Source organism: Nyctibius grandis, chromosome 2 (assembly GCF_013368605.1).
Source record: "Nyctibius grandis isolate bNycGra1 chromosome 2, bNycGra1.pri, whole genome shotgun sequence".
Lineage (NCBI taxonomy): Eukaryota > Metazoa > Chordata > Aves > Nyctibiiformes > Nyctibiidae > Nyctibius > Nyctibius grandis.
In genome coordinates, this window is record NC_090659.1 from 88418419 (window position 1) to 88430543 (window position 12125).

Genomic DNA, 12125 nt, shown 5'->3' on the forward strand with positions numbered 1-12125 from the left:
CCTTGATTACCTTAAGAAACTTCACCAGCATTACTTAAACACATCATCTCCAGGCAGCCAATTTGAAATAATCCACTGAGAGAAAGGTTTTCAGTCTGTGACTTTCTTTTCTGAACTTTGTTTTAGTTTCTGCATCCTTCTAGGAAGAAACTGAATTGATGTGACTTAGTCTCAGTACCAATCCGTGAGACATGGCCAAAACACTTAAGAACCAAAGATTGATTTTAACAAGGGCAAGGTGCCTATTAGGAGTGAAGATCTAAGTGAAAGATAAAGGAACTTATTCAAACCTAAAAAAAAAGAACCAAAAAGCCATGGATTTGGATTTGGGATTTAAGATAAGATTTGAGCTTCTCCTGATTCATTTTTTTTATGAAACTAGGTGGTTTATAACTGAAATGCCAGCAGACCTGTAATTCTACAGACAAAATTGGTAGTGACATAATATATCATGGTTTTCCTTTGAAAACAATTAATTTCATTTTTCTGTGTTACCAAATTAAAATTTACAGTACATCTGTAAATTCTCAGAAGGAGATAAATAAGGATTGGCTATATCACAGCTAATTAGTAAAAGATAAATAACTCATATCTTGTTTGTTGCTTTTTTTTCTTGAAAATATCTTGAAAATGCTGACACTGTTTCACAGAGCATGAGATTTATATGTTCAGAGGCTATCTGTATTTTCACCCTATGTCTGTACTCTTTTCTTCATAGCTGTCATAAATGCTCCCTAACACTTCAAATTTTATGACACTAATTATATCTAAAATGCTTCTGTAACTAATATATAAGTATACCGTAAGCTTGTGCACAACTTAATGAACTTCTAGAGAAGTTGCAACGCTTCTTTGTTTGTAAATTATATAATCATACTGAGTTGTATTACATCTAAAATATTTGCACATACTATACAATCCCTGAAGTTACTTAATGAGTACACATAGTGTTAGAACTGATTTACAGTTTCTATTGCTCAAAGGCATAGGAATCACAGATGTTAGCCCTTCAATCCACCTCAGCATTTCATTAGTGGGTAGCATATTTCTTATAGTCAGAAATGCCAACTTAAATGTATTACAAACTGGTTTAAAACTGCATTTATAATTTACTTCATGTGCATTTAAAATGAATGATTTGTGCTCAAATTATATTTAGAAAGAATTAAAAGAAACCCAAAACCATTCTATATATTTAATTCCAAATATTGTTATTTCCCACGGAGTAGACATATAATCTCATTTTCTAACAAATTTCTAGCAAATTAGCCTACATTACATACCATGCACTCGATGATCTTAAAGGTCTTTTCCAACCTAAATGATTCTATGAAAACAGGGCATAAACTCCTAAAAAATCTGGACAGATAAGGCAACATTCTCCTCCTTTTTGCACAGCTCATAGCAATTCACCCTTCAAAGCTATCTGCTCTTGGTTTCTCTGAGACAGAGGAACAGAATCTCAATACTCCAGCTCTCAGACTGTTTCTGGAACATACAACTCTTTGGATGCTTCATGGTTTTTAGTTTGTTGGTATTTATACTAGGGACAGTACTGACGTTACCTTGTATTTTCAAGGAACTCTCTCAGGATGTAGAGCCTATGTCTAAATCCATTTGAAGACTGAAAAACATCCTCTGCTTACCGCAAACAAGTAAACCGTTCTCCTCAAACTGCTAAGTAGCTCAGGTGAACCCCATTCTCAGAATCTCGCTAATAATTTCATCTTTCTGGTCTCAGTAAGTTTTTCCACAGACCTTTCTAAACACATTGTAGTCTTTTTTAAAAACAAACAAAAAAAAAAGACTACAAAATAGATGGAACATTGCCTAAAGAAGAGACCTACTTTTTAAAGTTCAGTGCCCTTTGCTCTTGGTCCTCTCCCAGGGAAGTTTTCTATGGAAGTGTATCTCTGTTAAGGGAATCAAAATAGTCCTTTTGGACTCCTCAGGACTTATAAAGTCTAAATGGTTGAAAAGGTAGGTGAATTAGAACCATCCTTTAGTATTCTTAGAGCTTTTTTTGCTAAACAGCTCTATGGTCAGCTTTAGTGGACGATTGCTGATGTCTGTCACATAACTTATTTTTTGCAAAGGTAATCTTTTTTCTTGACAGAATATTTCTCTTGCTTGAACCCTCTCAATCAGCAAAAATTGAGTGCATTTGAAAAAGGGAATATCTCTTTAACTAAAATTATTTGGTCTGAGCTACCATCACTTTGGGATCACAGCCTAACATGAGACACAAATATTAAGATAAAAAGCTATACTTCCAGACTGGAATTGGCTGTTTGCAAAGAATATGTAGAGTGTGTTATAAATGCATGCCGAATTCCTATGTTGGAATTCCTATGTTGCTGCACCAGGGGAGGTTCAGGTTAGACATTAGGAAAAATTTCTTCACAGAAAGGGTTATTAGGCATTGGAATGGGCTCCCCCAGGAGCTGGTGGAATCACCATCCCTGGAGGTGTTTAAGAAAAGACTGGATGTGCCACTTAGTTGACACAGTGGTGTTAGGTCAAAGGTTGGACTTGATGATCCCAGAGGTCTCTTCCAACCTAGCTGATTCTGTGACAAATTTTCCCTAATTGTCATAGATTAAAATATCAGAGTACTAGCAATCATCTGCCTATATTCAGTAACAATGTTTTGGAATTTCCTGCTCCAAGTACCAGTTTCCCATGTAAGAAAAGGTATTCCATCTGCCTTGAGTACAACATAAAAGAAATGGAACAAGTTTGCCTGCAGCAGCCCCTCTTCTCCTCAGACTACTGTTCTGTTGGCAGAAGTCCATCCTCTTTCAACAGAAGAGGAAAAGAAATTATGATAAAGACAAACACACACAAAAAAAAGAAAAAAAAATCAGACTATTGCCCTTTCTGAAACAATAATCTCTGCAGGGATGAAAGAGGAGATACCAGCCTGGCCTCCATGAAAAATAAAACAAAGGCAGATGCTACACCAAATATTCCTGCACATCTAGTGGGAGGTAACTGAATTAAAAATATCTTACCCATGTTGAAAATAGTTCCTCTGCCTGTATTTGTTTACCTAAACCGAGTGCTTCTGGCTATATGACACAATTTCAGGAACTGCTTTTTCCCCGTCAGGCAATATTTTACAGCTGCAACCCCAAATGCCGGAGTTTACCAGGAAGGTACCCATAATGAGGCTTGTGAGGGTCATTTCCAGGGATTACAAATGAAAACTGGATTGGATGGGATTTGTGGGAAGGCAGAGTTCAGGCTGTAGGACTGGGGGCATACTTGGGATGTTGAAAACAAATGGAAGGAGAGTGAAATGAGAACCCTCTGAGGAAGACAGTCTTAAAAGAAGGCTTTTCAGCAGAAATAGGTAGGAAATGTAGGCAGCCTACCAGAAGGATACAGCAAGGCAATATATTAGTTGAATATATAGGAAATGTAAGAAAGGAGGGAGGAAAAAGAAGTGATTATGCCTAAAGCATTACATTCAGGAAACAAAGTCAGGGGAAAAACCACAGGCTGTGTAGGAATATTGTTTAAAGTGGTATCATATACTACTATCCCTTGTTCCTTTCCAGAAACATACTGGCTTACGCTTTCCAGATGTAGTTTCTCAACGTCTGACACTAGCTGATCTTTGCAGTTTATGAGGAAACCCGCCTCAGTTTGCAATATCCCAGAACTTTTCCCTGCCTGGTTTTATGCACAATGCAGTTTTATTTGTTTGTTTTTCATTGAGACCCAATCTGCTTTGTACTTAGAAGATTTCCCTGCATTTTGTATAAGCACTAGATAAAGTTCAAGAGAAAACATGCTTTATTCTGGCAAATGAAAGGGTTAAGGTCTTGATGACGAAATCAGAAATAAGGTTCCCATGATGGAAAACAAACAAATAAAAAAAAATCCCTTTGGATAAAAATGAACGCTGAGTCATTTTGGCTATTTCAGTACCTCACCTAACTTAGCATCTGGGTAACCTGTCTGTAACTTAGTAGGGTTGTATCATCCCTCTGTTCAATGTAGACTGAACTTTTTTTTCTTTTTTTCTGTTTATTCCGCTTCTTTCTTTGCTCTTTTCTCGGTGTTTTATAATCCATTAGGAAGATAGTTTGAGTAACAGGAATCTCTTTCATAAAAATGGCTGCAATAGCTGAAAGATTTTAACTTTAAATATAAACAAAATTTTCAGTGTGGGCTCTTAGGACTGACTAATTGCAAATAAAATGATCTTCCTTCTCTTTGGAAAGATATTGCAAGACCATCAGATTGCTACATTACTTTGCAGATGGTATTTCTTAGAAAGTTTACATCATCCACACATTTTATTAAAATTAATCACAATCTCACTGTTATTTCTTCAAAAAGACCACACAGAAGATAATGGATTAGCTGTCAAACTTGTTTCTTCTGTACTCCACTACTTTTTATCATTTCAGGATCTCTGACATCATATGAGGAGCTCAATTCTGAAGAGAAAAGGGTAGCAGGACATAAAAATGGTCCTATCCCAATCTGACCATTAGATCAGATTACTGGCAAAGAAACACACAGTGCTGCTAAGGGGTAGTCTTCAGCATTGGATCCTTGGTCATCTTCATTGCTTAATTGTTATCTGTCTCCCTGGCTATGTTTTACACCACTCCAACTGGCTTTCTAGAAGACAAATCTGTTAAAAAGAGCTAATGCTAAAGTGTGGATGCAAGTCAGTGTTAATTGCTTAGTTTCAGAGCCAAGGATCAGTTCCTAATCATCTTTCATTTAGCTGCTTTGTTAACAGAAGACTGAATGAAAAGAAAAGCATTTTAAAAGATGTAAAGGTGTGCAGGGAGCACAAGAGGCAAATAAGAAGATAGTATTAATGGTAGTTTTGTTATAATAGCACTTTGAAGCCAGTGTGCTAGGTGTGATAATAATACAGAACAAAAAGATAAGCTTGGCCTGCATAAAGCTTGCAATCAAATTTATAAGACAAGAGGCCAAAATAGGATGCTGTCAGACAGCAGGGGAGGAAGAAAGTAAATTCGGAGTTGATGCTCCCCAGTAGTACTGGAGAGGCTAATTATTGGAAAGCAATAGATAGTACCAGTACTTTTTCAGGATCTTAAAAGCAGAAAGAGGAGGTTTACAAAGAAGGAAAAGCATTGAGAAAAAAAAGCAACGAAAAAGAGGAGAAAATAAAAGAAGAGGTGACACTCATTGTCCTCAACTACATTTACAGAAACAGTTCAAAAATCAAGGAGTACTTTTGTCCTCAGCTTGGGAGTTTCTGGCCGTGTTCTTAACTGTTATTTCATGTAACTTATGATTAATTCACTGATTGTAAATTACTGAAGTTACCAGTAGGTTTCACTAAATATTTTCCTAATTTTTATAGTTACTTAGTTGAAGAAGAATTAATCTAAAAGAATGCAATAAATTTGTCATTATTTCTGAGAACAATTGGGTGTAATAATTCTTACATGAAGTTAAACATCTTTATGCTGTTGTTAGAAATAATTGTTATGTATCAAGGAAAAGATGTCCATCAGTTACTCCTGGTGAGATTCCAGAGTATACTAATACATATTGAATATGTAGTCTTCAGAATGCCATTACAATTAAATGAATGATGACGAGTCTACTTGTTGTGATTTCTGTTGTTATTAAACTGGCTTTTTGTTCTTTAAAGGAAACTATATAATATTGCTCTGTTTTTTCTGATTTTTCATAATATTCTGATTTTTCTGATCCTCAGTGACAGGAAGATTGGATGTTTCTATTCTCCCATCTGGAGGGTCATGAACACGCTGGAAGAAACATCATATGAAAGCAGAATGCATTGCATTATTTTGTAGAAGAAGGAAGGTTTCAAGGAAAATGCTTAACAGTGCTTGGCAAACCATTTCAACCTCCTTCTTCAGTGACAAATGCAAGCACTCATGTTTCAGTCCAGTACTCTCCTTATTCTAGCATCTTATCTCTAACAGTAGTCAATGTTGAGGCATCCTAAGCATGAACAAGAAAATGAAAAAAATATCCTCTACTTACCACATACAAGCAATTACAACTACCAAATGCACAGAAAGTCCCAGGCCTACACAGCCTGTGGGCTGAAACTTAAAACTGATGTCTTCAAGGCTGGACAATATTTTTCACCCAGCCAAATAAATTGTAAAAATAAGGTTCTATTTCAGGAATAAATTTTAATCTCCTTTTGCAGAAATATCTGGAAGTTTTTATTACCTACTGTCCTCAAATATTCAGTGCGTGCAGGAGTCATGTGGCTAAATATAGGTGGCAATCCCATTTAAGATGCTCCACTGTATCTTCATCTTGATACGAGAAAGAAATCTGCACTGAGAACAATAACTCACTGGAACAACTTCCCCAGGGATGTGATAGAGTCCCGATCACTGAAGGTTTTCAAGATGTGATTTGACGGGGTACTGGATAATCTCATCTAGGTTCCTCCTCCCATGAAAATTTGGAACAGATGATCTTTTGAGGTCCTTTCCAACCTGGGCTGTTCTATGATTCTATAATTGTATCTGTGGTGGGTTGACCTTGGCCAGCTGCCAGACACCCATCCAGTCACTTCCCTCAACAGGACAGAGGGAGAAAGCAAGTTAAAAAAGTTCATTGAGGGTCAAGATACAGACAGGGAGAGATCACCTACCAGTTACTGTCATGGACAAAACAACTTGACTTGGGAAAAATTAATTTTATTTAATGTCAATTTAAATAGATCTGGATAGTGAGAAACAAAGGCAACATTAAAAAAACACTGGGCAGCACTGAGAAAAATCTGTCTCCATCCTATTTACTTCTTCCGATCATGCGGTTGTACAAATTGTAAGATCCCCTCTGACCCTTTTCTTTTCCAGGCTGAGCAATCCCACCTTGCTCAGCCTCTCCTTGTACATCAGAGGCTCGGATCCCTTCATCATGTTTGTAGCTCTTTGCTGGAGTTGCTTCAGTCTATGTTTGTCTTGCACTGGGGAACCCACAACAGGACACAGCACTTTAGGATGTGTCTCATCAGGCTGAGCAGAGGGGAAGGATCACCTCTGTGCACTCTTTTTTGTCCTTCTTAAAAACAACAGTAATTTTTGCTTTCTTATAGGCCTTAGGAACCTCCCACAACTTCCATGACCTCACAAAGATAATCAAGGGTGGACTTGAATTGACATCAGACAGCTCCCTCAGCACTTGTGAGTGCATCCCATCAAGTCCTATGGACTTCTACACATCTAGTTTGTTTAAATGTTCCCTAACCTGATTCTTCTCCACAATGAGGGCAAGTTATCTTTGCTCTGGACTTTCACACTGGTCTTACGGTTTCCTGAAGAACAGTATTACCAGTAAAGACCAAGATGAAGAATACTGAGTACCTCAGCCTTTTCCACGCCTTCTGTCGTCAGGCCCATTACCCCATTCAGCAGTGGGCACATATTTCCCTTAGTCCTTCTTTTGCTATTGATTTACCTGTAGAAGCGTGTCCACCAGGTTGAGGGAGGTGATTCTACCCCTTTACTCCACTCTTGTGAGTCCCCAACATAAGAAGGACATGGAGCTGTTGGAGTGAGTACAGAGGAGGGCCATGAAGATGATCAGAGGGCTGGAGCACCTCTCCTATGAAGACAGGCTGAGAGGGTTGGGGCTCTTCAGCCTGGAGAAGAGAAGGCTCCGGGGAGACCTCATAGCAGCCTTCCAGTACCTGAAGGGGGCCTACAGGAAAGCGGGAGAGGGACTTTTTACAAGGGCAAGTAGTGACAGGACAAGGGGGAATGGTTTTAAACAGAAGGAGGGTAGATTTAGATGTCATATTAGGGAGAAATTCATTACTGTGAGGGTAGTGAAACACTGGCACAAGTTGCCCAGAGAAGTTGTGGATGCCCGCTCCCTGGCAGTGTTTAAGGCCAGATTGGATGAGACTTTGAGCAAGCTGGTCTAGTGCAAAGGTGTCCCTGCCTGTGGTAGGGGGGGTTGGAACTAGATGATCTTTAAGGTCCCTTCCAAACCAAACCATTCTATGATTCTATGACTACCAAATTCAGCTCCAGATGGGTCTGCTTTGTCTTTCCAAACCTGATTACCTCGTGTTCAGACATGATCCCTATTCTTCACAAGTCACCTGTCTCTGCTTCTGCCTCTTGTATACTTCCTTTTTATGTCTGAGTTTAGTCAGCATTTCCTTTCTTATCAATGCAGGTCTGCTGCTGCTGGTCCTGCTCAACAGCATTAACCATTTTTTACCTTGGAGGAGGTGAACACTGAATATCAACAACTTCTTCTGGACCCCTCTTCTCTCCAGGGCTGTATCAGATTATCAGTAATACAATCCAAAAACCTCATGGATTGCTTGTGCCCTGCTGTATTGTTCTTCTAGCAGACTTTGTGGTGAATGGAGTTAAATCCAGTTGGTGGCCGGTCACAAGTGCTGTTCCCCAGGGCTCAGTTTTGGGGACAGTTCTGTTTAATAGCTTTATCAATGATCTGGATGAAGGGATTGAGTGCACCCTCAGCAAGTTCACAGACAACACCAAGTTAGGTGGGAGTGTTGATCTGCTTGAGGGTAGGAAGGCTCTGCAGAGGGATCTGGACAGGCTGGATCGATGGGCAGAGGCCAATTGTATGGGGTTCAACAAGGCCTAGTGTTGAGTCCTGCACTTGGGGCACAACAATCCCATGCACCGCTACAGGCTTCGGGAAGAGGGGCTGGAAAGTTGCCTGACGGAAAAGGACCTGGGGGTGTTGATCAATGGCCAGCTGAACATGAGCCATCATTGTGCCCAGGTGGCCAAGAAGGCCAATATCATCCTGGCTTATATCAGAAATAGTGTGGCCAGCAGGACTAGTGAAGTGATCATCCCCCTGTACTCGGCACTGGTAAGGCCGCACCTCAAATACTGTGTTCAGTTTTAGGCCCCTCACTACAAGAAAGACATTGAGGTGCTGCAGAGAGCCCAAAGAAGGGCATTAAAGCTGGTGAAGGGTCTAGAGCGTAAATCTTCTGAGGAACGGCTGAGGGAACTGGGGTTGTTTAATCTGGAGAAAAGGAGGCTCAGGGGAGACCTTATCGCTTTCTACAACTACCTGAAAGTAGGTTGTAGCGAGGCGGGTTCTGTTCTCTTCTCCCAAGTAACAAGTGATAGGATGAGAGGAAACGGCCTCAAGTTGCACCAGGGGAGGTTTAGATTGAATATTAGGAGAAATTTCTTCATGGAAAGGGTTATCAAGCATTGGAACAGGCTACCGAGGGAAGTGGTTGAGTCAACATCCCTGGAGGTATTTAAAAGACATGTAGATGTGGTACTTAGAAATATTGTTTAGTGGTGGACTTGGCAGAGTTAGGTCAACAGCTGGACTCGATGATCTTAAAGGTCCTTTCCAACGAAAAGGATTCTATGATTCTATGATTCTATAATGGGTAGCTTATACCACCTTAGGTTCCCAGTTCAGGTTAGCTTCCAAACTTATATATATATATAAAGTTAGGCAAGATGAGTACACTTATTTATCTATTACAAGATAGCCTGTAATTCCAGAAAATTCATAGAGCTGTTGCTAGTCCTATGTTCTTATACAGGGAAACATAACAAATGGAGCCATTGTGTCTTCTCTTTTTTTATCTTCCAGCCACTTTCTGTGACCAGAAGGGAAAGAACTGTCAGGAGGCATCAAAGTATTGCCTCTTTCATTTTGAGCAAACAAGTTCAGGAGTCACCAAGATTTTTTTCTTTCATTATCATGAGGTGCAATTTCACATCACAACTAACCTTATATCTACATTTTTACAGACTCTTGGCCATAACAAAAGTGCTTTTTGTTTCCATTCTATCTGAATTTCATTTAAAAAAAAAAAAAATCTTCACCAGGCCTGTTTATTTCCAGGGAGGTAATTCTAAACTCTGTAATCCTCTTAATCAATAAAAGCATCAGCCTGAAGTTAAAAAGCTGGAAGCTATTTATCCCCTGTACTCTTCTGTGAAGAGGCTGAGGGGGAGACACTATTTTAACATATTGCTATTCACTCAAAAAACTGAAATATATGCACAGTACTTGTTAGTAATTGTTATTAATTATTCATTTCATGATTGTGTTATGAAGGGAAAATAAAGTATTGTCCAACTACAACAAATCCAATTCCAAATCTCAGAGTTACATTTAAAACATGAATCTGTTTCCCTCAGGCTTTAATTGTAGGAGTTGGATAGCACTTTGAGGGAAATCATATGACTTTGCCTCTCTTCCTCATTTGGCCAGCAGCTTACTATCAGCATGATCCATAAGGATTTCTTAGTTTGCACATGCTATCTGCGAATGAATCAGTTCCTTATAGTGCTGTCCTCAGAGGACAAGTACTGCCAATATCTACTAGTTCAGAAACTCAAGTCCTAATCTTAAAAAAATGGACTTTAGGGAAGAAAAGTAAGTACCGATGATTCATGGTTGCTTGTGCTCTAAAATAAAGGGTAAAGGTAGAGGGAAGCCTGAGGTTACCATTGCTTTATTCCAGCTTTAGTAACTACTGTCCATCAATAACTAAGTATAGTCAGGCTAGTATTTCTGTGTGCTTCAACTATAACTCAGTGACTGAAAATTGCTGTATATAATAGGTCTCACTTTTCCCTCAGTAAACAATGAGTTCTGATTCAAAGCAATTTCAGTGTTAGCCAGCCCCATACACAATAGGAATTGATAATCTTCTCTTTCACCTGTTTCTGCGCTTCATGACAAATTGATCTGATAAACCAGAAAATTAAACCATGTCTGGAGGAGCCAGACTAAACTCCATAAAAAAATAGAAGAAATAGGATAAATACTTATTTGGATGAGACAAGCATTTTGACAAAACCTTAACTATAAATCATAGCGACTAATCATACACTACAGTGTTCAGAATGACATAGAACACACTGTTAAATACAGATGTGAAAAAAAATCAGCACAAATTCAAAAAGAAATAAAACAGGAGCTGTAAACTTGTAAAGAGTGTGATTACCCTTTTAGTTACATAACCTACCCTGAAATCTTCCACTGAATTAATGAGGACATACTGCCATCTTCTCCAAAAACTGAAGAAAAAAATAATAACAATAACACACAAGAAACTAGAAATCATACCAATGACTTAGGTGACAAATTTTGCACCTGTAATAACAAAGAGCCAAAAGAGTGAACACTTTGAGAAAATCATATATACTGTAAATTGTCTACTTATAAATAATACTTAGATATAGTAGTAAAAAATAGATAAAATGTGTTAGAATTTGCAAAACCTCAGTATGGAACTCTTTATGTATTGTCAAAGCATAGAATTTTCCACACTGAACTGAGCTACCAATATCCCACAAAAGATAAAATATTCCTGAAAAGAGTGAAAAATGCAGTACCTAGCTGGGTATTGAGGAAGAAAATATTTCCTGTTTCACAAAAGGTACCATTTTATCTCTTGAAGAATCATACTGTATTACTCTTTTTCATAAGTTATTGAGACTAAAGAAATTAGTGACTCCTTTTAAAATTATTTCATTCCACTGAAAGACATGAAGTGTTTAATCCCACAGTATTCTTCACTTTGGAAATTCCATTGACCTCAGAACTCAACACTGAATATACACAGGAATGGTAATTTGTATCCATTTTTAACCCATGGGTCCTTCCTGAGGGTTGCCCAAGTACAATGCCATCCATCTTTTCTATCAGGCTACAGAACATAAAAATCAGTGCTTCAGAGTATAAGCTTTGTCTGCATTAATTTCTACTGTGTGCAAGAACTGTAATGAGTTTGCATTGGATTTAGATTTCACTGATTTAGGAAGAAAGATTAAAAGTCTTCACTTCACTGAAGTCCTGAGTTACACTGCAGTAATTTCCATTTTAAACCATGTGCAGCAATTACTCTGCATCATAGATGTAGCAGTGGAAGGCTAGTTATGTTTTGATTCTCCTTACTGCCCATATGTCTTTAACTCTCAGACAGATATTATCCTCCTGGCATCAGGGTCTTTAAAACCAAAATAAAAAGATAAGCCCTCAAAGGGTTCTAAAGAAAAAGGAAATGTCTGCTTGATTATATTACGTTCTTTTAGGCCTTTATCCAAAGTCCACTGAAATCAATGGATAGACTCCTATATACTTCAGAAGGCTATAGGTCC